General features: G+C 47.4%; 1 protein-coding gene across 2 annotated transcripts in view; it reads left to right on the top strand.

The window, feature by feature from the left end:
- The window catches only part of LOC147098708 (glutamate receptor ionotropic, delta-1-like), a 563,200-nt gene that overhangs the window by 456,124 nt on the left and 81,005 nt on the right, over window positions 1–26,071 (top strand). The gene's annotated exons all lie outside the window — the stretch shown is intronic.

Raw genomic sequence — 26,071 nt, 5'->3', positions numbered from 1 at the left:
AAACTGAGCCTTTGACTTCCTGCCCTGCACAATGTGTGGACCAAGGCATTGACAATTCACGCAACTGAAGTAAGTTGCAATCTGAAAATTATGTGGGATTCCCACTACTGGTTAAAAGAAAGAAAAGAAAACTTGCATTTATATAGCACCTTCCTCACCCTCAGGAGTACCCGAAGTGCTTCACAGCCAATGAAGTATTTTTGAAGTGTAGTCACTGTTGTGATGTAGGGAAATACAGCAGCCAATTTGAACACAGCAAGCTCCCACAAACAGCAGTGAGATAAATGAACAGTTAATCTGTTCTTAGTGATTTGGTTGAGGGATAAGTATTGGCCAGGACACCGAGCTGACTGATAATTTAGTATCGATTTGTGTGCCAAATTATGGTCACCATTGTACTGTAGACCCATGCCCAGTGGGGACTGGTTGAAACATGTCATCTATCACCTTGCTACGCTGGCAGTCAGTGCTTTAACCCATGTATCGCTTCTTTGCAGACAGAATCCAAATGCCAAAAAGTACTACGGTTGAAATGGCCTAATACTCTATCACATTAGTTGAGGGGTGGAGTGGCAGGTCTCAGTCAGGCTGGGGGTGACGGTTAAGGTAGAAGGGAGACAGTTTGTTTGTTTTTGCTGCTGTCCAGAAAAGCTGCAGTTTCGGAGACTGGTACATGGGTGGAAGGTACTATAAATTCTTGTTGTAATAACTGGGTTTAAAAAGTAATTTCTTTAGGTTGAGAGTCACGGGCTTGGGGCTGATGCTGCAGCAAGGGGAGATACCTCTGGCTTTATCTGCTGGCATGTCCATCATTGAAAATTCTTTCTTGATCAGGTGTTACTAGTTTTGCTGACAGGTGGTTAGCTTCTTTGAAGCTGTTGATCCTAAGGTCTCAAGTTAAAAACGGATGAGGACCATTCACCCCAAGTTAGCCTATTGACCCAAGAAAGCCTGTCTGTTGTCCACCATTGAATAATCTCTTAAATGAGAACAAGGCTGGAAATTCAGTCCACTCGTTGATCTCTCTTAGAAGGGTTTCCTCACATCAGTCCTAAATTGTTCTTTTGCCAGTTTGAGGATGTCAGTATTTCACTTGAAGTAGTATTCCAGTTTTTCCTTTTCTATACCGTTAACTATCCCAGATGAGGTCCTCTCTCAGTTGGCTTCTTTCAAGACTGAAGAGCCCAGCACTCTCCAGTCTTCTTTCACAACTTGGTCATCTGCTGCTTGGTGATCAGGAGTTGGGTGTCTCTCCTGTCTCAGTGACTAAAACCATACACAGTACTCAAGATCTGATATCCTCCACTGATTTAACAGTATAACTCACTCGGCCTTCTCTTTGCTGCGCTGATTGCTACTCCACTAAGACCCTTAAATCTCTTTCAACTTCATCCTTACCGATTTCAATACCATTCATAGAGTATACACATCATAATTTTACACTGCACTTTTGACTCAGATACTTCAGGTATCTTCCTTCTGAACTCTAACCTTCCTTAACCCCTGCTGTGCAAGTGGAAAAGCAATGGAACTGAATGACAGCACATTGTTTCTCCCAATTACACATTTTACGAGTTCATTTTGTGAGTTCTTGACTCGCCCCTCCCCTACTCTAGTATTGTCAATAACTCTAACCAATTGACCTTCCAAGTCCAACTGGTTGATATAAATTAATGAATAGTAACAGTCCTGATGTCGATCCCTTGAGCATTTATTAAGCATTTCCCCCCACTCCGACATCACTTGCCCTCGCCACTGGTTACTGTTTCCTTCCCTTCAGATGATTTCTGATCTGTTTACAAACTCTACCTTCAGTTCTCAATACTTTAAGCTTATGTAAGCAGCCTTTCAAGTGGAACTTTTCCAATGGTTTCATTAAGTCAAGATGTCACAAATCACAAGACCACAGTCTACTTGAGATGCCACTTGCTCAAAAAGCCAAGGCGGTTGGTCTGGTCGGATTCTTCCCTTCTGATTCCACGCTGGCTGCTGTTTACCATTATGCACAGATTCTCATGCAGATAATCCTCAAATTTGCTCCTGATAATCAGTTCACCTGCTCTGCCCAGTACTGCTGGAACCTGATAATCAGTTCACCTGCTCTGCCCAGTGCTGCTGTAACCTGATAATCAGTTCACCTGCTCTGCCCAGTGCTGCTGTAACCTGATAATCAGTTCACCTGCTCTGCCCAGTGCTGCTGTAACATGATAATCAGTTCACCTGCTCTGCCCAGTACTGCTGTAACCTGATAATCAGTTCACCTGCTCTGCCCAGTACTGCTGTAACATGATAATCAGTTCACCTGCTCTGCCCAGTACTGCTGGAACCTGATAATCAGTTCACCTGCTCTGCCCAGTACTGCTGGAACCTGATAATCAGTTCACCTGCTCTGCCCAGTGCTGCTGTAACCTGATAATCAGTTCACCTGCTCTGCCCAGTGCTGCTGGAACCTGATAATCAGTTCACCTGCTCTGCCCAGTACTGCTGTAACATTAAACTGGGTCTTGTCTGGTTACAGCATTAGCTTCATTCCAATTTGCAGGACCTCCCGCAGTCCTTGACTCTGCCAGGGTGACCGTTAGCACTCCGCAAATGTTCATACCCGAAGGCTAATACCATCCGTCACCAGGGATTTGTTTGCTTTGAGCCTTTTAGCCTGTGTGGGACCTTCGCTTCAGTGATTTCAATGTGATTAAGCAGAGTTGGATCATCTCTGATTATAGTTGGCTTTTGCTTATTTTCTACATATTTGTGGCTGCTCCAATTCTCAAAGCTGCAGAGAGAAAACTTTCATCCTGCTAGTCTGGCCTGGATTCAAATCCACATTGTACCTGTTAAAGGACACGATCCCAGCAATCTGTGTCCTTCCATGTGCTGTTACTGTGTCTCATTGTGATTCCACACACACTGCAGAAGCGAAGGAATGTTAGAATTCAGAAGGAAGAAAACTGAAGTGCCCGAGTGAAAAGTTCAGAGTGAAATTACTGACTGATGTGTCTAAAAAGTTCTCTAAAGATAGAGTGGAACAGAAGTTACCCCCCAACCCCCCGCCCCTCAGCTTTCCATGGGTTGACTTTAGTGCTAAAGATCACTTACAGCGAGTGGTTCGGATCTGGAATGCACTGCCTGAAAGGGTGGTGGAGGCAGATTCAATCGTGGCTTTCAAAAGTGAATTGGATAAGTACCTGAAGGAAAAACATTTGCAGGGCTACGGGGAAAGGGCGGGGGGGGGGGGTGGGGGGTGGGGGGGAGCGGGACTAGCTGAAGTGCTCTTGCAGAGAGCTGGCACAGGCTCAACGGGTCGAATGGCCGCCTTCTGTGCTGTAACCATTCTATGATTCTACGATTCTACATTGCTGGAGACGTCACAACCAGGTGTGAAAATCTCACATGGCGATTCAGTTTATGGACTGTGTTTTGTATGTGTGTATAAAATATAATTGGGCACTTACTTATTACTGTTAACAATTTGTTTTAATGGTCTTTTGCTATTGATGGGTGATATTTGGTAAGTAAAGTGCACAGTCTCGTGAGAAAGACCACAGAGGGCAGCACATTGTGGCCGAATGACCAATGATGATAGATTAATCATAAGGATTGATGGGAAGATATCCAGATTACAGTCACACCCCAGAGGAAAGCACAGGTTCAGGAAAGGGAGGGAGCCGGGTAGCGGGGAATTAGGAGAGGTTCAGAAGGAGGTCCCGCAGACACTGGTCCTGTACAACAGGTACAATGTACTCGCTACCTGAAAGACTGCAGGGAGGACAGCCACAATGCAGACCAAGGCACCGTGGCTCAGAAGGCTGTACAAGGGGGGGGGGGGGGGGGGGGAGAGCAGAATAAAAATGTGGTAGTAATAGGCGACTTTATAATTAGGGGATAGATAGCGTCCTCTGCAGTCAAGAACGAGAATCCCGAAGGGTGTGTTGCCTACCCGGTGTCAGGGTAAGGTATATCGCATGGCGGCTGGAGAGGAACTTGGAAAGGGAGGGGGTAAATCCAGTTGTCGTGGTCCATGTTGGAACAAACGACATAGGTAGAAACAGGGAGGAGGTCCTGCTGAAAGAGTTTCAGGAGTTAGGCTCTAAATTAAAAAGCAAGACCTCGAGGGTCATAATCTCTGGATTATTGCCCGAGCCACATGCAAATTGGCATAAAAGCAGACAGATCAGGAGAATTAACATGTGGCTAAAGGGCTGGTGTGGGAAAGAGGGGTTCCTTTTCATGGAACACTGGCACCAGTTCTGGGACAGGAAGGAGCTGTACTGATGGGACAGGGTCGACCTGAACCGGGATGAGACCCGTGTCCTAGCGGAAAGGGTAAATAGAGAGGTGGCAAAGGCTTTAAACTAGTAAAAAGGGGGGAGGTGTCTACAAGGAACGTAAGCAGCCTAAATATTAACAAAATAGGAAAAGTGAGCATAGGAAAGAATAAAGTAAGGGAGGACATTGATGGCAAGGGGAATAAATAGAGTTATAGAACAGAAGTCTAAAAGGATGGTTAAACATAAAGTGAGAGGAAATCCTATTAAAAATGAGTTAAACTGTCTGTACGTGTCCGTAATAAAACAGGGGAGCTGGAGGCAAACATGCGTTGTGAGGAACCAGACATAGTAGGGATTACTGAGACATGGCTACAGAAAAATCAGGACTGGGAATTAAACATTGCAGAGTATAACATATTCAGAAAAGATAGGGAGGGAAGAAGGGGAGGTGGAGTAGCTGTACTTATTAGGGATAACATAATGGCAGTATAAAAATGTGACACAGATATCAGCAAGACAGAAATAGAATCCATATGAATAGAGATAAAAGGTAATAAAGGATCAATCACACTAATAGGCATAGTCTACAGACCACCTAATAGTGGAAGGGAGGTGGAAGAAGAAATATGCAGACAAATCAAAGAAATGAGTTAAAAAACATAGAATAATCATCATGGGGGATTTCAACTACCCTGATATTAATTGGACAGAAGGGGTAGGTAAAGGGAATAAGGGAATGGAGTTCCTACAATGTGTACAGGACTCCTTTCTAACCCAATATGTAAAAAGCCCAACAAGGGAGGATTCGCTATTGGATCTAGTTATGGGGAATGAACCTGAGCAGATAAGAGAGGGTAACGTAGGGGAACATATAGGCAATAGTGACCATAATATAAATTTAAGATGATAATTGAGAAGGACATAAGTGTAACGAAAACCAGGTTAATAGATTGGAGAAAAGCTGATTTTGAGAGGCTGAGTATAGAACTTGGGGGAAAAAAATGGGCAACAATATTGGCAAACAACGATGTAGAACAGCAATGGGAAACATTTAAAACGGTGTTCAACAGAGTGCAGGAAAAATATATTCCGCTAAAAGGAAAGAACAAACTAAACAATAATGAGACTCTATGGATGAATAAAGCCATAAGGGAACAATTGAGGGTAAGGAAAGAGGCATACATTAAATACATATACAGCAGGGGAGAGCATGATAAGGGAGAATACAAAAAGATTAGGAGAGAAGTCAAAAAATCAATTAGGGAGGCAAAGAGGAACTATGAAATTAAATTATCAAGGAATATAAAACAAAATAGTAAAATACTTTACAGGCATATCAATAAAAAAGGAAGGTTGGGATGGGAATAGGGCCATTAAGGGATAGACAGGATAATACCACAGGTAACGATAGAGAGATGGCAGAAATATTAAATAATTATTTCGCTTCAGTATTTACCAGGGCGATAGAACAGGTGAACATGACATTGGATGTTAAGATTAGGAATAAGATAAGTGCATTTAAAATAAAAAAGGGGATATATTAAATAAACTAATCAAACTCAAAGAGGATAAAACCCCTGTTCCGGAGGGATTGCATCCACACATTTTAAAAGAATCTAGGGAAGAGATAGCAGAGGCATTACTATGCATATTTAATAATTTGTTAGAAAAAGGTGTAGTGCCAGAGGACTCGCAGATAGCTAATGTAATACCGATATTTAAGCAGGGGGTAGAACATGTCCAGGGAATTATAGACCAGTCAGCTTAACATCGATGGTAGGAAAAATAATGGAATCCCTACTAAAGGAGAAAATCGAAGAACATCCAGAAACCAAAAATATAATCATGAGTAGTCAGCATGGATTTCAAAAGAGAAAGCCTTGCTTAACCAACTTCATTGAATTTTTTGAAGAGGTAATAGAGAGAGTAGACATTGGTAATGCAGTAGATGTAATTTACCTGGATTTTCAAAAGGCCTTTGATAAGGTACCCCATAATAGAAAATGAATACGGTCAGGGGACAAGTAGCAGAATGAATTGCTGGCTGGCTTCAGGACAGAAAGCAGAGAGTAGGGGTAAAGGGTAGCTAGTCACAGTGGCAGAAGGTGGGTAGTGGTGTTCCACAAGGATCAGTGCTGGGACCACTGCTGTTCATAATTTACATTAACGATTTAGACTTTGGAATCAAAAACACAATTTCTAAATTTGCGGATGGCACCAAGTTGGGGGGAGGGGGGGTAGAAATAGTCAATACCGAGGAAGACTGCAACAAATTACAGAATTACAGAACTTGCAGAATGGGCATATAATTGGCAAATGAAGTTCAACACAGATAAATGTGAGGTATTACATTTTGGTAGGAAGAATAGGGAGGTCACTTATTACTTGGAGGGTGCGAGTCTAGGTGGGGTAGAGGAACAAAGGGATCTCGGAGTACAAATACACAAATCACTGAAAGTTGCGACACAGGTTAACAAAGCCATAAAAAAGCAAACCAGCACCAGGGTTTATTTCTAAAGGGTAGAATTGAAAAGTAGGGAAGTTATGCTAAACCTGTATCGAACCTTAGTTAGACCACACTTAGAGTACTGCGTACAGTTCTGGTCGCCATATTATAAAAAAGGACATAGAGGCACTGGAGAGGGTGCAGAGAAGATTTACAAGGATGATACCAGAAATGCGAGGGTATACATATCAGGAGGCTGGGTCTCTTTTCTCTTGAAAAAAAAAAAGGCTGAGGGGTGACCTAATAGAGGTCTTTAAAATTATGAAAGGTTTTGATAGAGTGGATACAGAGAGAATGTTTCCACTTGTGGGGAAGAGCATAACTAGAGGCCATCAATATAAGATAGTCACCAAGAAATCAAATAGGGAATTCAGAAGAAACTTCTTTACCCAAAGAGTGGTGAGAATGTGGAACTCGCTACCACAGGGAGTGGTTGAAGTGGATTTAAGGGGAGGTTGGACAAGCATGCGGGAGAAGGGAATAGAGGGTTACGCTGATAGAGTTAGATGAGGAAAGACGGGAGGAGGCTCGAGTGGAGCATAAACGGCGGCATGGACTGGTTGGGCCGAATGGCCTGTTTCTGTGCCGTATATCCTGTGTAATAATGATGTCTGGTTGGAGTGGGGGAAGAATTGCTCTGGTTGCTATTTGTAGCAACATCGTAAACACTTTGACATGTTCACCAAAGATAATCGATCATGAATTGCTGTGGGAGAAATGGGTTTCAATTCATGGGGCACTGGCACCAGTACTGGGGAAAGAGGGAACTGTTCCATTGGGATGGCCTTCACTTGAACCATGCTGGGATCAGTGTCCTGGCGAATCGAATAACTAGGGCCGTAGATAGGGCTTTAAACTAAATAGTGGGGTGGAGGGTTCAAGCGAGGGGAAATTTAGAAAGTTAAAGAGAAAGGACAGGGCAATAGTGCAGGGTAGTGATATGGGCAATGAAAACCAGAGTGTGACAGGAAGGGACAGAGCGCACAAGCAGAAGAGTGCACCAGCAAATAAGGTCAGAGTAGGGAAAAATTATAAAAAGACAAAATTAAAGGCTCTTTATCTGAATGCACGCAGCATTCGTAACAAGATAGATGAATTGACGACACAAATATAAATAAATGGGTTTGATCTTATAGCCATCACAGAGACGTGGTTGCAATGTGACCACGGCTGGGACTGAATTTTCAGGGGTATTTGACATTTCGGAAGGATAGACAGAAAGGAAAAGGAGGTGGGGTAGCTCTGTTAATAAAGGATGCAATCACTGCAGTGGTGAGAAATGATCTTGGCTCGGAAGTTCCAGATGTAGAATCAATTTGGGTGGAGGTAAGAAATAGTAAGGGAAAGAAGGCACTGGTGGGAGCTGTCTATAGGCCCCCTAACAGCAGCTACACTGTAGGACAGAGTATAAATCAAGAAATAATGAGGGCTTGTAAGAAAGGTACTGCAATAATCGTGCGTGATTTTAATCTTCATGTAGATTGGACAAATCAAATTGGCAAAAGCAGCCTTGAGGATGAGTTCATAGAGTGTATTCGGGACAGTTTCTTGGAACAATACGTTGTGGAACCGACCAGGGAACAGGCTATTTTAGATCTGGTAATATGTAATGAAACAGGATTAATTAATGATCTCATAGTAAAGGATCCTCTAGGGAAGAGTGATCATAACATGATAGAATTCCACATTCAGTTTGAAGGTGAGAAACTTGGGTCTGAAACTAGAGTATTAAACTTAAATAAAGGCAATTACAAAGGTATGAGGAGAGAGTTGGCTAAAGTGGACTGGGAAAATAGATTAGAAGGTAAGACGATAGAAAAGCAGTGGCAGACATTTAAAGAGACATTTCATGACTCTCAACAAAGATATATTTCAGTGAGAAAGAAAGACTCGAAGAGAAGGATGAGCCAACCATGACTAACCAAGGAAGTTAAGGATGGTATCAAATTGAAAGAAAAGGCATACAATGTTGCAAAGATTATGGTAGGCCAGAAGATTAGGAAAATTTTAGAAACCAGCAAAGGATGATACAAAAAATAATAAATGGGGAGAAAATAGCTTGAGAGAGTAAATTAGCAAGAAATATAAAAACTGACAGTAAGAGCTTCTACAAGTATATAAAAAGGAAGAGAGTAGCTAAAGTAAACGTTGGTCCCTTAGAGGATGAGACTGGGGAAATAATAACGGGAAACAAGGAAATAGAAGAGGCATTGAACAAATATTTTGTATCTGTCTTCACAGTAGAGGACACTAAAAACATCCCGGTAATAGTGGAAAATCAAGGGGCAAAAGGGAGGGAGGAACTTAAAACAATCACAATCACTAGAGAAAAAGTGCTAGGCAAACTTATGGGTCTAAAGACTGACAATTCCCCTGGACCTGATGGCCTGCATCCTAGGGTCTTAAAAGAAGTGGCTACAGAGATAGTGGATGCATTGGTTGTAATCTTCCAAAATTCCCTTGACTCTGGAAAAGTTCCAGCAGATTGGAAAACCACAAATGTAATGCCCTTATTCAAAAAAGGAGGGAGACAGAAAGCAGGAAAATATTGACAAAATGCTCAAATCCATTATTAAGGAAGTAATAGCAGGGCATTTAGAAAATCATAATACAATCAAACAGAATCAACATGGTTTTAAGAAAGGGAAATCGTGTTTGACAAATCTATTAGAGTTCTTTGAGGAGGTAAGGAGCAGGGTGGATAAAGGGGAACCAGTAGATGTAGGTCTAGAAATTCGGTTGGTAGCACCGGCGCTGAGCACCTAAAGAGACCTAGAATTGGGGCGATACCCTATGTTGGGGCGGTCGCTATGAAGATAGCGACAACTCAGGTATTGACTATACATTTAGCGCCTGCGCTAAGTGTTTGCGCGCGCCCGCGAGCGCAAGCAGATCATGACGTCATTTCAGTGTGCAACGCCTTCTAGGAGCGCCTGAGCGCATATTGGGTGGTGCCCGGAGCCTTAACGCCTAGCGCTATTAGTGACAGTTCGAGGGAGGGCTAGCAGGCCCTTCTCGGAGTAGGGTGGCGCTATTTAAAGGGGACAGCTCTAGTGCAGAATCTTCAGCCACTTGGCCTGCTCATTGCGATCGCTGCTGGATAGAGTTGGCGAGCTACTGTGGAGCGGATTTTTGGGAATTTAGCTTTACAGTACTTGGGACCTTCAAACCTGTCCGAAGCACTTGCAGCACTACACCTAAAAGCCTTTTGACCAACTGGCATCGGAATGGGAGCTTGTTTGGAGGGCGACGGCCTCATCGCCCAACACTGTGAAGGGGCAGAGAGACGGCGGGAGAGAGGGCCGGGATTGGCCAGAAGGAGGAGGGGCAATGGAGGTCGGCCAATCCGCCGGGATGCTGCGAGGGTCTTTAGGCAGCAGGTGACAAGCCTTGACATGTCGGAGGAGCAGTGTTTGGGAAGGCTCCGATTCTGGAGGGACATTGTTACTGATCTGTGCCACCTGCTTGGTCAGGATCTGCAGCCGCGTGAACGGTGCAGAACCTCTCTGTCCGTGATCGCTAAACTGACTGATGGCCTCAATTTTTATGCCAACGGATCCTTTCAGTCAGCCATTGGGGACATTGCGACTGTCGCTCAGGTTGCAGTCCACTGTTGCATCTGGCAAGTTACAGATGCCCTTTATAGGCGAAGGCGTCAATTCATGACCTTGCCTCTGACCCTGCACAAGCAGGCGGAACGCGCGCAGGGTATCGCTTCTATTGCGGACTTCCCCATGGTGCAGGGGGCGACTGACAGCACACACGTGGCTTTGAGGGCGCCATGCCATCATCCTTAGGACTTCCGCAACCGCAAGGGGCTCCACTCCCTCAACATGCAGCTGGTCTGTGACCACCGCCAAATCATCATGGCAGTCACCGCGCATTTCCCAGGGTGCAGCCACGATGCCTTTATCCTGCGGTTGACCTCAGTTTGTAACCTTTTGGAGGGGCTGGCTTGAAGACGAGGCTGGCTTACTGGGGACAAGGGCTATCCTCTCTGGCCATGGCTGATGACAACACTCAGTGTGGCCGACACCCCAGCAGAAGTGCTGATCAGCAGCGGCCATCAGGCGACCAGGCACAGTAAACAGCACACTATTGGTGTTCTCAAAAAGCGTTTCCAATGTCTGGAACATTCGGGGGGATCCCTGCAGTACTCACCGCAGCAAGTGGGACACGTCGTCGTCTGCTGCATGCTCCACAACTTGGCGAATTGACGCACCCAGCCAATTCCAGCTGTCCCTCAACGACCAGCGGAGGAGGAGGAGGAGGAGGAGGAGGAGGAAGAGCAGGTGGAGGAGGAGGAGGAGGTGGAGGAGGAGGAGGAGGAAGAGCAGGCGGAGGAAGAGGAGGAGGAGGAGGAGGAGGAGGAAGATGGAAGGGCTGCTGAAAGTGGAAGGGCCATACGTCAGAGGCTCATCAGGACTCGTTTCGAGACCCCTGTGGCGGAATGATGAGAGTCTTAACTCATGCGCACTTTGGATGTTTGACGGCCTCTGAATGCCAGCATCACTGAAAGTAGTCACGTGCACCATGCCACATTGAAACTTCTGTTTATTGGCACAAAAGTCTTTCATTACAACAAAACAACGTAATGTCAACAGAAACCATAAGTTACTAAATAACTGTGAACTCTTCGACAAAGCCGCAAAACTCAACAAACCTTCTGCAAATATAACAACAGGTGAGGGTGTCCTTGAATTTGGACAAAGAAACATCTCAGCACCTCCCTCTACAACTGGCCCCTTGAGGGAGAACGACTTCTCTTTCGCGCCCGGCCCCTTCCCTCCCTGCTGCTCCTACGTAATTGGACCCCAGTGGCGGGCTCAAGGCTGGGGGACGCCTGCTCACTGTGTGGAAGCGCAGAAGCCCCTGAGGTACGGCCTGGCCGACCTCTGGGCTTGGAGGGTGCAGACGCAGGATGCTTGATGTGACCATGGCTGGAAGCAGTGTGCCCTGCAGGTGGTGGCAACTGCAATGCAGACGTCCCAGCGCTGGCATGTGCAATGGTCTCCTGCCGAGAGAGGACACCTGCACCATGGTCGGACGACACACTGGCTATCTGAGGGGAGCGGCTCGGCTCGTCCGCCACAATCGCATGCTCCACTGATTCCTGGCCTTGTATGGGACTGGAAGGGCCCGGGGTGATCCTAACTGATGCAGAGAGGGTGGCTGCAGTGAGAGATCGCGTTGCCTCAATCTGGGTGTGGAGGAGCCCAGCAAGTGACTGCGTGGCAACAGTGAGGACCTGTGTGCCAGGTGCCAGTGCTTCGGAGAAGCCCTGGACAGTTCTTCCCATTGCTTCGGACAAGGCAGGTGCCGACCGCTCCACTGCCTCGGACAAGCCCTGGACAGACCTTTCCAGGGATTGTCTGAAGCCCTGAACAGTCCTTTCCATAGCCGACTCAAAGCCGTGGACAGTCCTCTCCATTGTTGGGCTGAAGCCCTGGATAGTCCTGTCCATTGTTGCCCCGAAGCCCTGGATAGACCTGTCCATTGTTTCCCCAAAGTCCAACATACTCTTAGCCAGTGAATCTATTGACTCAGGCATCTTCTCCACTGCAGCCATCAGCTCCGTGTGTCTGACCCGGGCCTGTTTGCTCATTTCAGCCAGGCGACGTACCTCATCTGCACTCTGTGCAGCAGTCATCACTACCTGCCTTGCCCTCCGGGGAGACGGTGGCCGAACTTGCCTATCCCCCTTGCGTTGCTGCATGCCGCTTGGTCCGGCAACTGGTTCATCCTCAGAGCCCCCCCCCCACTCCCCTCAGGGGACTACTATCCCCAGTCTGTAGATGTGTCCGCTCCCCGGATTCTGCAACGGCTGGTCCGGAGTCCTCCTGCTCCTCGCCTCCGGTGGCACTGGCACTGGCAGCTTCAGTGCGTTGAGCCCGAGTTGGTGCTGACTCATCTGAAAGTAGGGAGGTGGAAGAGTGGCTTTAGCAAAAGGACAGGTTTGCTGAAAGGCATGCCAGATTGCGGCAAGGCTCTGACATGGCTGCACACTGAGGATGCATGCTGGCGGGGGGACCAAGTGGAAGGCAACAGGTGAAAAAGGTGAGAGTCTTACCCTCGCTGTCGGAAATGTGGTCGGCAGATGCAGTGGTCACAGGACCTGACAGACGTCCTCCAAGAATCTGGTGCACTTTCTCCTCCAGATCCGTGAGAGTGACCATTTGTGGAGGTCCGCCACCGGTTCGACGCTGCTCCTTTCGGATCGTCGCCAGCTTGGACTGCAGGGGAAAGAAGGGGAAGTTCTGTAACATGATGCCTTGAGAGATAATCTCATGCCCCCCATGGTGCAAGAGCCCTTACATGATGCCTTGAGAGATCATCGCATGCCCCCCATGGTGCAAGAGCCCTTACATGAGGCCTTGAGAGATCATCGCATGCCCCCCATGGTGCAAGAGCCCTTACATGAGGCCTTGAGACATCTGTCCATGTGTGTGGCCAGAAAGGGCCATGGGTGCTTGCTGGCAGATGGCCATTGGGGCATCATTGCAACAGGGTGCCCGAAGCCAGCTGCAGATGGAGGGAATCAGAAGTTTGGTAAACCATCACTCACCCTAACGATCCGTGTGAGGTCGTTGAATTTCTTCCTGCACTGAACAGGGGTCCTGGTCGCCATGCTGCTGGAGTTGACCCTCACAGCAACCTCCCTCCAAGATCGTCGGTAAGCCTTCTGATTCAGCCTCTTGCCATTGTCTGGATACAGGACATCTCGACTGCGCTCAACTGCAGCCACCAACTGGTCCAGAGCCTCAGTGCTGAAGCGCTCTGCTCTCTGTCTAACCTTCTCCATGCTCAACAAGTTTCTAACGCCAGAGAAGGGCGAGTGCCGATTCTGAGGCCTACAGGGCGTTGGGTGTTGAAGCTCAGGCTGACTGACCCACCCCTTTAAGAGCCGGCCGGCGCCTGGAAGTCTCGTGGTTTCCCGTAATTGAGATCACCTGCGCTGCGCCCGTCCGCGTCGATATTGAGTAGCGCCTGAACTTTTGCGCCTTAGGAGCACCGTGCAATGGCTGAATTAGCGCCTCAATCCCCTTTGGAGGCGATGCAACCCAATATCTCGCCAGGCAGCAATAAGTTTCGTCTGGCTATAAACTTAGCGCACCGCCAGTTCTAGCGCCTCAAGCGGGGCTATACCCAATTTCTAGGCCGTAGTGTATTTGGATTTCCAAATGGCATTCAACAAGGTACCACATAAAAGGTTACTCCATACGATAAGAGCTCATGGTGTTGGGGGTAATATATTCGCAATAATAGAGGATTGGCTAACTAACAGAGGTAAGAAGTCACACAACACCAGGTTATAGTCCAACAGCTTTATTTGAAATCACAAGCTTTCGGAGCGCTGCTCCTTCTTCAGGTGAAGTGGAGAAATGCATAAAGACACAGCTTATATAGTCAGAGAATCATGTCAGATGTTTACAGGTAACCTTTCCAACTGCCATTTATCACACCTCGGCAGGGAGATAATCACAGCAGTCAAAGGCGTGAATGGTGTCCAACAAACAAGGCAACGGAACTACGCTACCTACATGCACACCAAGAACAGGAAGCTTGAGAAACTTGGCATCACCAGCAGCAGCAACCAAGCCTCCCCCGGTACCACGGTTGAAACCACAGGGAAATCCATCGTCAACCTGTCCGACCACACCCTTCAACCAGACGAAATTGAAGTTCTCAGCCGAGGGCTCAATTTCTGCCCCACCACCAAAATGGACCCCATCGGTCTCGCGGCAGACACAGAGGAATTCATCAGGAGAATGAGGCTCCGGGAATTCTTCCACAAATCCCAAGATGTCAGCAGCGAACCCAATGAGACAATCAATGATCCGGAACAGCAGACAGAGGGATCCACAGTGCAGCGACCGAAGAAGAAAGAGTCAAATTGGACCCCTCCGGAGGGTCGCTGCCCTAAGCTTGACATGTATGCTCAAGCTGTCAGGAGATGCATCAACGCCAGATTCATCAGCCGCACTCACAAGACAGTCCAGAATGTCACCCGAGCACAACGCAACGCCATCCACGCTCTCAAGACCAACTGCAACATCGTCATCAAACCAGCAGACAAAGGAGGTGCCATCGTCATACAGAACAGAACGGACTATTGCAAAGAAGTATACCGACAACTGGACAACCAGGAACACTACAGACAGTTACCCGCAGATCCGACCAAAGAACACACCCGCCAACTCAACAGACTGATCAAAACCTTCGATCCAGACGTTCAAAGCATCCTACATGCTCTCATCCCACGTACTCCCCGCGTGGGAGACTTCTACTGCCTCCCAAAGATACACAAAGCTAACACACCTGGACGCCCTATCGCATCAGGCAACGGAACCCTGTGTGAGAACCTCTCTGGATATGTCGAGGGCATCCTGAAACCCATCGTACAGGGAACCCCCAGCTTCTGTCGCGACACTACAGACTTCTTACAGAAGCTCAGCACCCACGGACCAGTTGAACCAGGAACACTCCTCGCCACGATGGACGTCTCGGCACTCTACACCAGTATCCCCCACGATGACGGCATCGCTGCGACAGCCTCAGTACTCAACACCAACAACAGCCAATCTCCAGACGCCATCCTACAACTCATCCGCTTCACCCTTGACCACAATGTCTTCACCTTCGACAACCAGTTCTTTACCCAAACACACGGAACAGCCATGGGGACCAAATTCGCACCCCAATACGCAAACATCTTCATGCACAAGTTCGAGCAAGACTTCTTCGCTGCACAGGATCTCCAACCAACGCTATACACCAGATACATCGACGACATTTTCTTCCTATGGACCCACGGCGAAGAATCACTGAAAAGACTACACGATAACATCAACAAGTTCCATCCCACCATCAAACTCACCATGGACTACTCCTCAGAATCAGTCTCATTCCCGGACACACGAATCCCCATCAAAGACGGACACCTCAGCACTTCACTCTACCGCAAGCCCACGGACAACCTCACGATGCTTCACTTCTCCAGCTTCCACCCTAACCACGTTAAAGAAGCCATCCCCTATGGACAAGCCCTGCGAATACACAGGATCTGCTCAGACGAGGAGGAACGCGATGGACACCTACAGACACTGAAAGACGCCCTTATAAGAACGGGATATGACGCTCGACTCGTCGATCGACAGTTCCGACGGGCCACAGCGAAAAATCGCATAGACCTCCTCAGAAGACAAACACGGGACACAACCAACAGAGTACCCTTCGTCGTCCAGTACTTCCCCGGAGCGGAGAAACTACGCCATGTTCGTCGCAGCCTTCAACATGTCATCGATGACGACGAACACCTCGCTAAGGCCATCCCCACGCCTCCACTACTCGCTTTCAAACAGCCGCCTAACCTCAAACAGACCATCGTTCGCAGCAAATTACCCAGCTTCCAGGAGAACAGCGACCACGACACCACACAACCCTGCCACAGCAACCTCTGCAAGACATGCCAGATCATCAACACAGATACCATCATCACACGTGAGGACACCACCCACCAGGTACATGGTACATACTCATGTGACTCGGCCAACGTTGTCTACCTCATACGTTGCAGGAAAGGATGCCCCGGAGCATGGTACATCGGCGAGACCATGCAGACACTGCGACAACGGATGAACGGACACCGCGCAACAATCACCAGGCAGGAGTGTTCCCTCCCAGTCGGGGAACACTTCAGCAGTCAAGGACATTCAGCCTCCGATCTTTGGGTAAGCATTCTCCAAGGTGGCCTTCGAGACACACGACAACGCAAAATCGTCGAGCAGAAACTGATAGCCAAGTTCCGCACACATGAGGACGGCCTCAACCGAGATCTTGGGTTCATGTCACGCTACATGTAACCCCACCTGATGCAGGGTCATCCAGACTCGAGTCGACATTGGCTTGTTCTCTCTACACAGATGCGGCCGGACCTGCTGTGATTTCCAGCCAAAAAAAATGTTTTTTGTCTTTTTTTGTTTTTCATACAGACCCCAGCATCTGCAATATTTGACCCCTTGTGACCCCACCTCATTGTTCTTTGATGTAATGTTTCCCTGACTGACCTGTTTGGACACCATTCACGCCTTTGACTGCTGTGATTATCTCCCTGCCGAGGTGTGATAAATGGCAGTTGGAAAGGTTACCTGTAAACATCTGACATGATTCTCTGACTATATAAGCTGTGTCTTTATGCATTTCTCCACTTCACCTGAAGAAGGAGCAGCGCTCCGAAAGCTTGTGATTTCAAATAAAGCTGTTGGACTATAACCTGGTGTTGTGTGACTTCTTACATTTGTCCACCCCAGTCCAACTCCGGCATCCCCACCCCATAACTAACAGAGAACAGAGAGTCAGGATAAATGGGTCATTTTCAGGCTGGCAAACTGTAACTAGTGGGGTGCCACAGGGATCAGTGCTGGGGCCTCAACTATTTACAATCTATATTAATGACTTGGATGAAAGGACCGAGTGCACTGTAGCCAAATTTGCTGACGATACAAAGATAGGTGGGAAAACAAGTTGTGAGGAGGACACAAAGGGCTGGATTTTCATTCAGGTGCGGGTTGTTGTCGTGTAATCCGCATTTCGTGTTATCCACACGAATCTAATTCGATGTGGGAGATTGATGCAATTTTAACTTAATTGCCCAATTGAGTTCCAGCGTGTGGGAACCCATGGCAAATGAGTATTTCCAGTCAGAAAGTCGCATAATATGACATTATTGCTGCTGCATTTAAGGTCTGCAACAAGCCTTGCTTCTTCTGCAGGCTGCCAACCTTTTGGCATTTACTGTTAGAGGAACCTGGCGTCACAATGGCCAGCGACAGGACTAGGGCTGCTCCCAGGTTCGACGACGTTGCCCTGCAGGCTTTAGTGGAGGGAGCAAGAGCTGACAAGGAGGTGCTCTTCCCTTCATCAGGGAGGAAGAAGCCTCCCCAGCAGACAAAGGCTGTGTGGCAGTAAGTGGCAGAGGAGGTCAACTCCTTATCGTCTACCCGCAGAACCTGGATACAGTGCAGGAAGAGATTTCATGACCTTCTGCGCACTGGAAAAGTGAGTATGAATTTCCCATCACTCTCAATCTGATCCCCGTTGCCTTTCCTCACCAGCACTCAGCTTTAGCAATCTCTTCCTCCACATCCCACTTGACACTGACATCCATGACCCTTACCCATTCCCTCTCTCTCTATGGTCACATTCACCTAACTATTTGACTATGCAGCCCTCACACTCCCTATCACTCTGATGCTATGAAAACAACTGACAACACACAGGGCGGTCCCTTGGTCTTGCCACCTCACTCCATCTTTGTCTCCTTCTAATCATCTATGCTATGGATTCTGTACACTCACTCCTTCATTCTCACTCAAACTCCACTTGTCTCCCTCATTGCAGGAAAAGAGAGCTCACAATAAAAGAGAACGAGTGAGGACAGGAGGAGGGCCACCATCAGTAGCCCACCTCACCCCCTGGGAGGAGGCGGTCCTGGAGATCGTAGGACTGGAGGACGACGTGCATGTCGGGGACAGACAGACGGGTGCATCACACCAAGCTGGTGACAGAATAGTTTTCCATCTCTCTCATTGACATTGCATGAGTCACTGATAATGTTTCGGAAGCTCTAACAGATGGACTAATGATCATCTGCAATATGCAATGTGCATGCATCACATCTCTGACTCTTTCCTTTACTCCCCCACAGGACCATCGCAAGCATCCGTCCCTACTAGCCAGGAGGAACAGTCTGAGCTTCCAGACTCCTCAGAGGAAGCTGCAACCTCTGAGGGCGCAGCATCAGCAGAATTCAGCGCACCCAGCACCAGCGCAGACACTCGCACCTCGGTGGGACCTTCGGGACATAGAGTAGTGTTGTCACCTGGTGTATCACAGCTCACAAGTGAGCATCAGCAGATTGTGGAGACAGGGACAGCAGTGGAGAGTCCTAGTCAGACGGCGCAGGACTCTGCCAGCTCGGCTCAGCTGCATGTCGACCCTCTGCCTCTGGGTCCATCCACAGTATCAGCGGTGATGGCACTCCAGGAAAAGATGCAGGAGTCTTTGGCAGGTTTTGTCTCCAGGGTCACTGCGAGTGTGGAGCGAATGGAGGAGTCCATAGTGAACATGAGCAGAGCCTTTGTGGAGTCATTGGCGCATGAACGCATCACCATGGAAAGGATGGCAACCTCTGTGGAAAGGATGGCTACAGCAGAGGAGAGGATGGCTACGGCCATGGAGGAGCTAAGTCGCCAGAGTGTTGAAAACATAGCGAGTGTTCAGAATAGACTGACATCTCTGGAGGAGCTGGTCAGCTATTGAACAGAGAAACCACACCTTCATGGAAGTCCTTCTGAGTCGAACTGCCAGTGAAGATACGGGTCCCCATGGTCCCCCTGATGTGCAGCAAGGTGCTCTCAAGCCACTTGCAGGCGCTGAGGGGGACCTGACCCATGAGAGGGAAGTTGTTGGCAGACAACAAGGAAGTGGGGATTCCTCTCCAAGCGCTCACACTTCCATGCTACTGCAGAGCCCTCGGTCAGAGAACACACCCAAGTGAGATAGGCGTCTCAACCCCTGCACAGCCTCAGGAGCAGCAGACTGTTGGCGAGCCCTCACAGGTTCGCCACCCCAGAGGACACCCGCCAAAGGGGTCGAGACAGGAGCAGCAAGAAAGTGAGCAAGGGGCCTGCACATCTGCAGAAGCCACAGGGGAAGCACCACGTAGGAGCATGCGTAAGAGAAAGATACTGCACAAATAGTCACAAGGGTAGTCACTTGAATGAAATTTGATGTTTTATGTGTAAAAGCCATCATATGAATCATGTACATAAAAAATCTGATGGCTACTGCTGTAGTTGTAGCGTGTGTCATTTCGCAAATGGGACTTCCACATTGATGGCTTAGGATTACTTGCAATTGTCAGTATGGTGGTCAAATTGCTAGGAATCAGCTGGTTCGTGGCCATTGTCGATGCTCCAGTAAGAAGATGCGAGGCAAAAGTGCTTGAGTGGCTAGGCTGAGCAAATCTGGCCAAGATGAGTGCGTTCCTTTCATCCCGGGCAGCTATGTTCTCGCGTACTGCTGCCGCTGGTTGATGGGCCTCTGCAGGTTGTTCGTTTTCACACTCCTCCTCCTCCTCCTCATCTGAGGAGGATATGTGAGGAGCCACTTGGTCCTCAGGAATCTGCAAGCCATGATGCTGTGCCATGTTGTGAAGTGCACAGCAAACCACGACGATTCTGGAGACCCTGGCTGCTGAGTACTGCAGGGCTCCCCTGGATCTATCCAGACATCTGAAGCGCATCTTCAGCAAACCGATGGTTTGCTCGATTATGGCTCTGGTGGACATGTGGCTGGAGTTGTAGCTCTCCTCTGCTTCGTTGGATGGTCTCCTCAATGGCGTCATTAGCCACGTCCTCAGGGGATAGCCCTTGTCTCCAAGTAGCCATCCGTTAAGTTGGCCTGGCGGACTGAATAGTGGAGGCACACTAGACTGGCGCAGTATGAAGGAGCCATGGCAACTGCCAGGGTACTTGACACAAACATGCAAAATTTCCTTCTTGTGGTCACACACCAGCTGAACATTAAGGGAGTGGAAGCCCTTGCGATTGACAAAAATACCTGGATTGCGATGGGGTGCCTTAAGGGCCACATGTGTGCAGTCAACGATGCCCTGCACCCTTGGAAAGCCTGCCAGATGAGCTAATCCAACTGCACGCGCCGTGACACTTGCTCAATCCTTGGTGAAATGGATGTGATTGTGCACGAGGGAAAAGAGGGCATCGGTTACCTGCGTGATGCAAGTGTGTGCGGCCGCCTGGGAGATGCCGCTGATGTCTGCTGCTGATCCCTGGAATGAGCCTGAGGCAAAAAAGTTGAGTGCGGTGGTGACTTTGACGGCCACTGGTAAGGGGTGTCCACCTGCTCCTCTGGGCTGCAGGTCTTGTTGCAGCATTGCGCAGATGTCAGCCACTACCTCTCGCGGAAGTCGGAGCCGCCTTTGGCACTGCTGCTCAGACATGTTGAGGTAGCTGACCCTGTGTCTGTAGACCCTGTTTGGGGGGTATCTCCTGCGCCGACAGACCTCCAAGCACTGGCCCCTTCTGGCCTGTGCATCTTCAGGTGGGTGAGCAGCAGCTTGGCGCTCCTGTTGCTGCTGCTGTTGGTGCTGCTGTTGTTGTTGCTGCTGTTGTTCGGCCTCATCTAATATCCAGAAGGGAAGGAAATAAATGGTTCCCATGCTTCTGGTATATGCCTCAGTTGAGGAAGCGCTCGGTGAAGGTGGCGAGAGGAGTCTCCCAGGAGGTCACACTGGCGATGGGTGTCAGGCTCCAAACTTCGACAGCTGTGGCTATGCCTTCTAAAAGTTCCCCAGACCTGAAACTACAAAGTCCTGCCACCTGCAAATGATGGCTGATCAAATCTCCTCTTTAATGGTTGACCTGCAGCTGATGGTCAGCAATCCAATAGTGCTCCCGCCAGGTTTAACCATCGTGTTTCCCACCAGGCGTGTTTCATGTGGGAAAAGGGTTAAAATCGCAATGGCCATTCAAAATGGCATTATAGAGGCAATTTAGAGCTTGTTAAGGGCCTTAACGGCCTATCCCGCCTGTTGGAGGCGGGACGGAGCTGGGACCATTAGACACGAATTTTTGAAAATTGCGTGGAGGCGGGATGGAGTCGGGGTCGGGCCCGCCTGCCAGTGTTTGCAATTTTAACCACCCGCACGCCTCCAATCCCGCCTCCACGGCCCAATGAAAATCCTGCCCAAAGTGTCTGCAAAGGGATATAGACAGGGTAAGTGAGTGGCAAGAATTTGGCAAATGGAGTATAATGTGGGAAAATGTGAAGTTACCCACTTTGGTAGGAAGAATAGAAAAAAAAATATTATTTAAATGGAGAAAGATTACAGAATGTGGTGGTACAGAGGGATTTGGATGTCCTCGTACATGAAACACAAAAAAGTTAACATGCAGATGCAGCAAGTAATTAGGAAGGCAAATGGAATGTTGGCCTTTATTTCAAAAGGGATAGAATACAAAAGTAAGGAAGTCTTGCTACAACTGTACAGGGTGCTGGTGAGGCCACACCTAGAGTACTGCGTACAGTTTTGGTCCCCTTATTTAAGGAGGGATATACTTGCATTGGAGGCAGTTCAGAGAAGGTTCACTAGGTTGATTCCTGGGATAGAAGGGTTGCCTTATGAGGAAAGGTTGAGCAGGTTGGGCCTATACTCATTGGAGTTTAGAAGAATGAGAGGTGATCTTATTGAAACATATAAGATCTGAGGGGGTTGGACAGGGTAGATGCAGGGAGGATGTTTCCCCTCGTGGGAGAATCTAGAACGAGGGGGTCATAGTCTCAGAATAAGGGGTCGCCCATTTAAGACAGAGATGAGGAGGAATTTCTTCTCTGAGGGTCGTGACTCTTTGGAATTCTTTACCCCAGAGAGCTGTGGAGGCGGAGTCACTGAATATATTCAAGGCGGAGATTGACAGATTTTTGAGCAAGAGGAGTCGAGGGTTATGGTGAGCGGGCAGGAAAGTGGAGTTGAGGCCAAAATCGGATCAGCCATGATCTCATTAAATGGTGGAGCAGGCTCGAGGGGCCGAATGGCCGACTCCTGCTCCTATTTCTTATGTTCTTATGAACCCAATCACGGTGTTGCTGCACACAGTGACGCGAGTAGCTCCTCTCCCTGCAGATCCTTTGGGGTTTTGTGTGCTCTCCTTACTGTCGACGTTCAATGGTTTGACATTAAGGTAAAGACCAGAGAATGGGTTCTCTATTACCTGGTGGAGAAAGTGCCCAGACTATCCAAGCTGCTGTCCCTAATGAAGAAACGTCTGTTAGAATCAATGATCTTTCTGCAAAATAATCAGGAATTGCACAAGCAAATTAAATTGATACGTGAAGGATAAGGATGGGCAGCAATTAGAGATTGAACGCTGTCATTCATTTCTAGAGATGCCACATTAAACACATCATTAAACACATTTAAGAGGCAATTATTTAAAATTGCCTTGTGATTATGAGTTGTAAAGATGTTTAACTTTTAAATTGGCAAATCTGGGAGGAAGATGAATTGAATGAACATCATTTACTTATGAAATATTCCCCCAAATTAACAGCCATAATATAACATCACCGTTTCCCATTAGAGTGTTTTAGAACCCAGTCAGTTCCAGAACATGTCCCTCTAGTAAGCATGTGCCTTATGGAGGTTAGGTCCAGCCATAATCTAATGGATGGTTCAAATCTCAATTTAACTCCTTAGGAAGCTCTTCAAGTTGGACATTGTGTAGTTCAGGGAATGGTTGCAGAAGTTGATGTGACCGAGTTCAGTGAATATCAACAATAATCTAACGTGTGAAGCATGCCAAGGATCTAGAGGCAACCAATAGTCACAAGGCTTTTCTCTGCTCCGACTCCTTGAATCTGTATTATATCCTGAAAATTGAATGTGGGAGCCAGAACCGAGTCTCGAACCTCGGCCTTATGCTCGGTGATGTGAATGGAGGCTTAATGCGTTCCTATGGTGATCTTTTGTCTTAATGTCAGCATTAATCCATCTACAAATGAGATAATGCCTCTGCTAAATTAGAAAAAGGAAAGTCATGCAAATGCATTAAGCATTCCTCCATTATACTGTGATTGTCGGCAATACTTCCAATCCTATAGTTTCAAATTCATCTTCTAACCGTGTTCCCTTAGCAATGCTCCCAAAAAGTAGCATGTATTCTATTTACTTTTTTTTATCCATTTGAACGGTTGGGACTGCACAGCCTCATGCCTCATCCTTCAGCTGACGGTTATAGATTAAAGCATTCTGTGCTTCCTGCCAACTGTACCAGTCCTGCAGGAATGTACTTGCTGGGAGTTAATCACTTCAAACACCTCCCATTTTCCTTGCCACGTCACAACAATTAGTCACATGGCAGAATAGCTGGAAAAATCAGCCACACTTTAGGATGTAAAGGCCTTGGAGAGGGTGCAGAGGAGATTTAATAGAATGGTACCAGAGATGAAGGACTTCATTATGTGGAGAGACTGGAGAAGCTGGGGTTGATCTCCTTAGAGCAGAGAAGGTTAAGGGGAAATTTAATAAAGGTGTTCGAAATTATGAGGGATTTTGATAGAATAAATAAGGAGACATTTTTTCCAGTGGCAGGAGGGTCGGTAACCAGAGGAGACAGATTGAAGATAATTGGCAAAAGAACCAGAGGGGAGATGAGGAGAATTTTATTTACGCAGCGAGTTGTTATGATCTTGAATGTGCTGACTGAAGGGGTGGTGGAAGCAGATTCAATAATAACTTGAAAAGGAAATATTTTACAGGGCTTATGGGGAAAGAGCTGGGGGAGTGGGACTAATTGGATAGTTCTACCAAAGAGCCGACACAGGCACGATGGGCCAAATGGCCTCCTACTGTGCTGTATCATTCTATGACTGCGGCTGCCAGATTGATTTTGCCAATGGCTATTATCTATTAAATGTGTTTCGCTGCTAAGCAAAGCCATGCTGTGTACATTGTGTTAGAAGAATATCCTTTCAGCCCTGGTATTGGATCCAGTGCAAACTATCAGATTGGCCGCCCGTCACACGCCCGCCCGTCACACGCCCGCCCGTCACACGCTTGTCCAATTTTATTTTCCATTGACATCAATAACAGGCAAACAAACGGATATCGTCCGTTTTACGGACCAGCGAAGGTGTAAGTTTGGGCAAATGAGTCCTTGGGCTATGGATCCACAGCACAAAACTGCGAATAATTTGACACAGGTTGAAACCAAATTTACAATCTCGTTCAGCGAGGAAGAGGGTTGATGCAGGAAATGGAAGAGTATTGCGTTGGTAGAGTGACAGGTGCCTTTCTGAGATGTGGGATAATATTGCTGGTGCTGATTTGGGAAGTATTTCTTGTGTATTCTCTAAAGTTCTTCTTTGGTGGGTCATAACTATCTAATGCTCTCTGAGGCGACATTACAAATAATTCCAGATTTTTGGTGTTTGAAAATGCGCTGAACAGCTTCGTACAGCAAGTATTTGAAAATTCACTAAGTGTTTCAAACCCTAGTTATTAACTGCTTAATGGGCCTGAGCCACAGGACTTCACTTATTGATGATCAGCATGAAAAGATTTACTGTTCCACTTCCGGTGCTAATTCTGGGATCCTCCACTGTCCATCATTACACCGAAACTAATTCCCCTCATCCCAAAAACAAGGCAGCTCCAGGCTGTGCGAGTTCCCATTAAATCTCACTGACTGCCCGAGGTGGAGCAGTGCTCGAAGGATTACCATCAAACCTTTATTGTGTACTCGGGTGGTCTTTGACTTTTCCAAAGACCGGAGAAGATTAAAAAGTTACTGTCATGTTTTATTGATTTTTCCTCACTTAAAACAATGCAGAATCAATTTATCGATGTGTTTCAGTTAGTAACATCTGCAAGATGCATTCCTGATAGAGACGAGTGCGCATATTAATTGTTTAAGCGTATTTGTACAGGGGACATGCTCGAATGAGGGCAATCATGCTGCAATGAGTGAGGAAATGGAGAAGCTACATTATTGGATGTAGGAGAATTCCACCTCACTCAGACTATTGCAAATAATAAAACTTTCAAACTTTCATTTTATCTGTTTCACCACCTGACCACTTTTTTACATTAACATTTTTATTCTAATGATCCATTCCCCACCCACCCCCAGTAACGGAAGATTCAGCTGGAGAATGTGTAATGGGCGAGTGTCTCCCAACCCCCGCTCAGAGAAACGTGGATGGGCGAGGAGGTGTATTGAAATTGGCCATGTGGTTGATGGTGAGGAAGGAAGCTGTAGACTGCAGGAAGATATCGATGAACTGGTCAGGTGGGCAGAAAAGTGGCAACAGGAATTCAATCCGGAGAAGTGTGAGGTAATGCATTTGGGGAGGGCTAACAAGGCAAGGGAATACACATTAAATGGTAGGACACTGAAGTGTTGAGGAACAGCAGGACCTTGGAGTGCATGTCCACAGATCCCTGAAGGTAGCAGGACAGGTAGATAAGGTGGTTAAGAAGGCATACAGAATACTTTCCTTTATTAGCCGAGGCATAGAATATAAGAGCAAGGAGGTTATGCTAGAACTGTATAAAACACTAGTTAGGCTACAGCTAGAGTACTGCGTACAGTTCTGGTCACCACATCACAGGAAGGATGTGATTGCACTAGAGAGGGTACAGAGGAGATTTATGAGGATGTTGCCAGGATTGGAGAATTTTAGCTATGAGGAAAGATTGGATAGGCTGGGGTTG

The sequence above is a fragment of the Somniosus microcephalus genome, chromosome 29 (genome assembly GCF_052327205.1).
Source record: "Somniosus microcephalus isolate GS21.2 chromosome 29, FLI_Smic_1.0, whole genome shotgun sequence".
In the NCBI taxonomy this organism is placed as follows: Eukaryota; Metazoa; Chordata; class Chondrichthyes; order Squaliformes; family Somniosidae; genus Somniosus; species Somniosus microcephalus.
The sequence above is the reverse complement of the archived record's forward strand: the minus strand, read 5'-3'. Positions and strand labels throughout refer to the sequence as shown.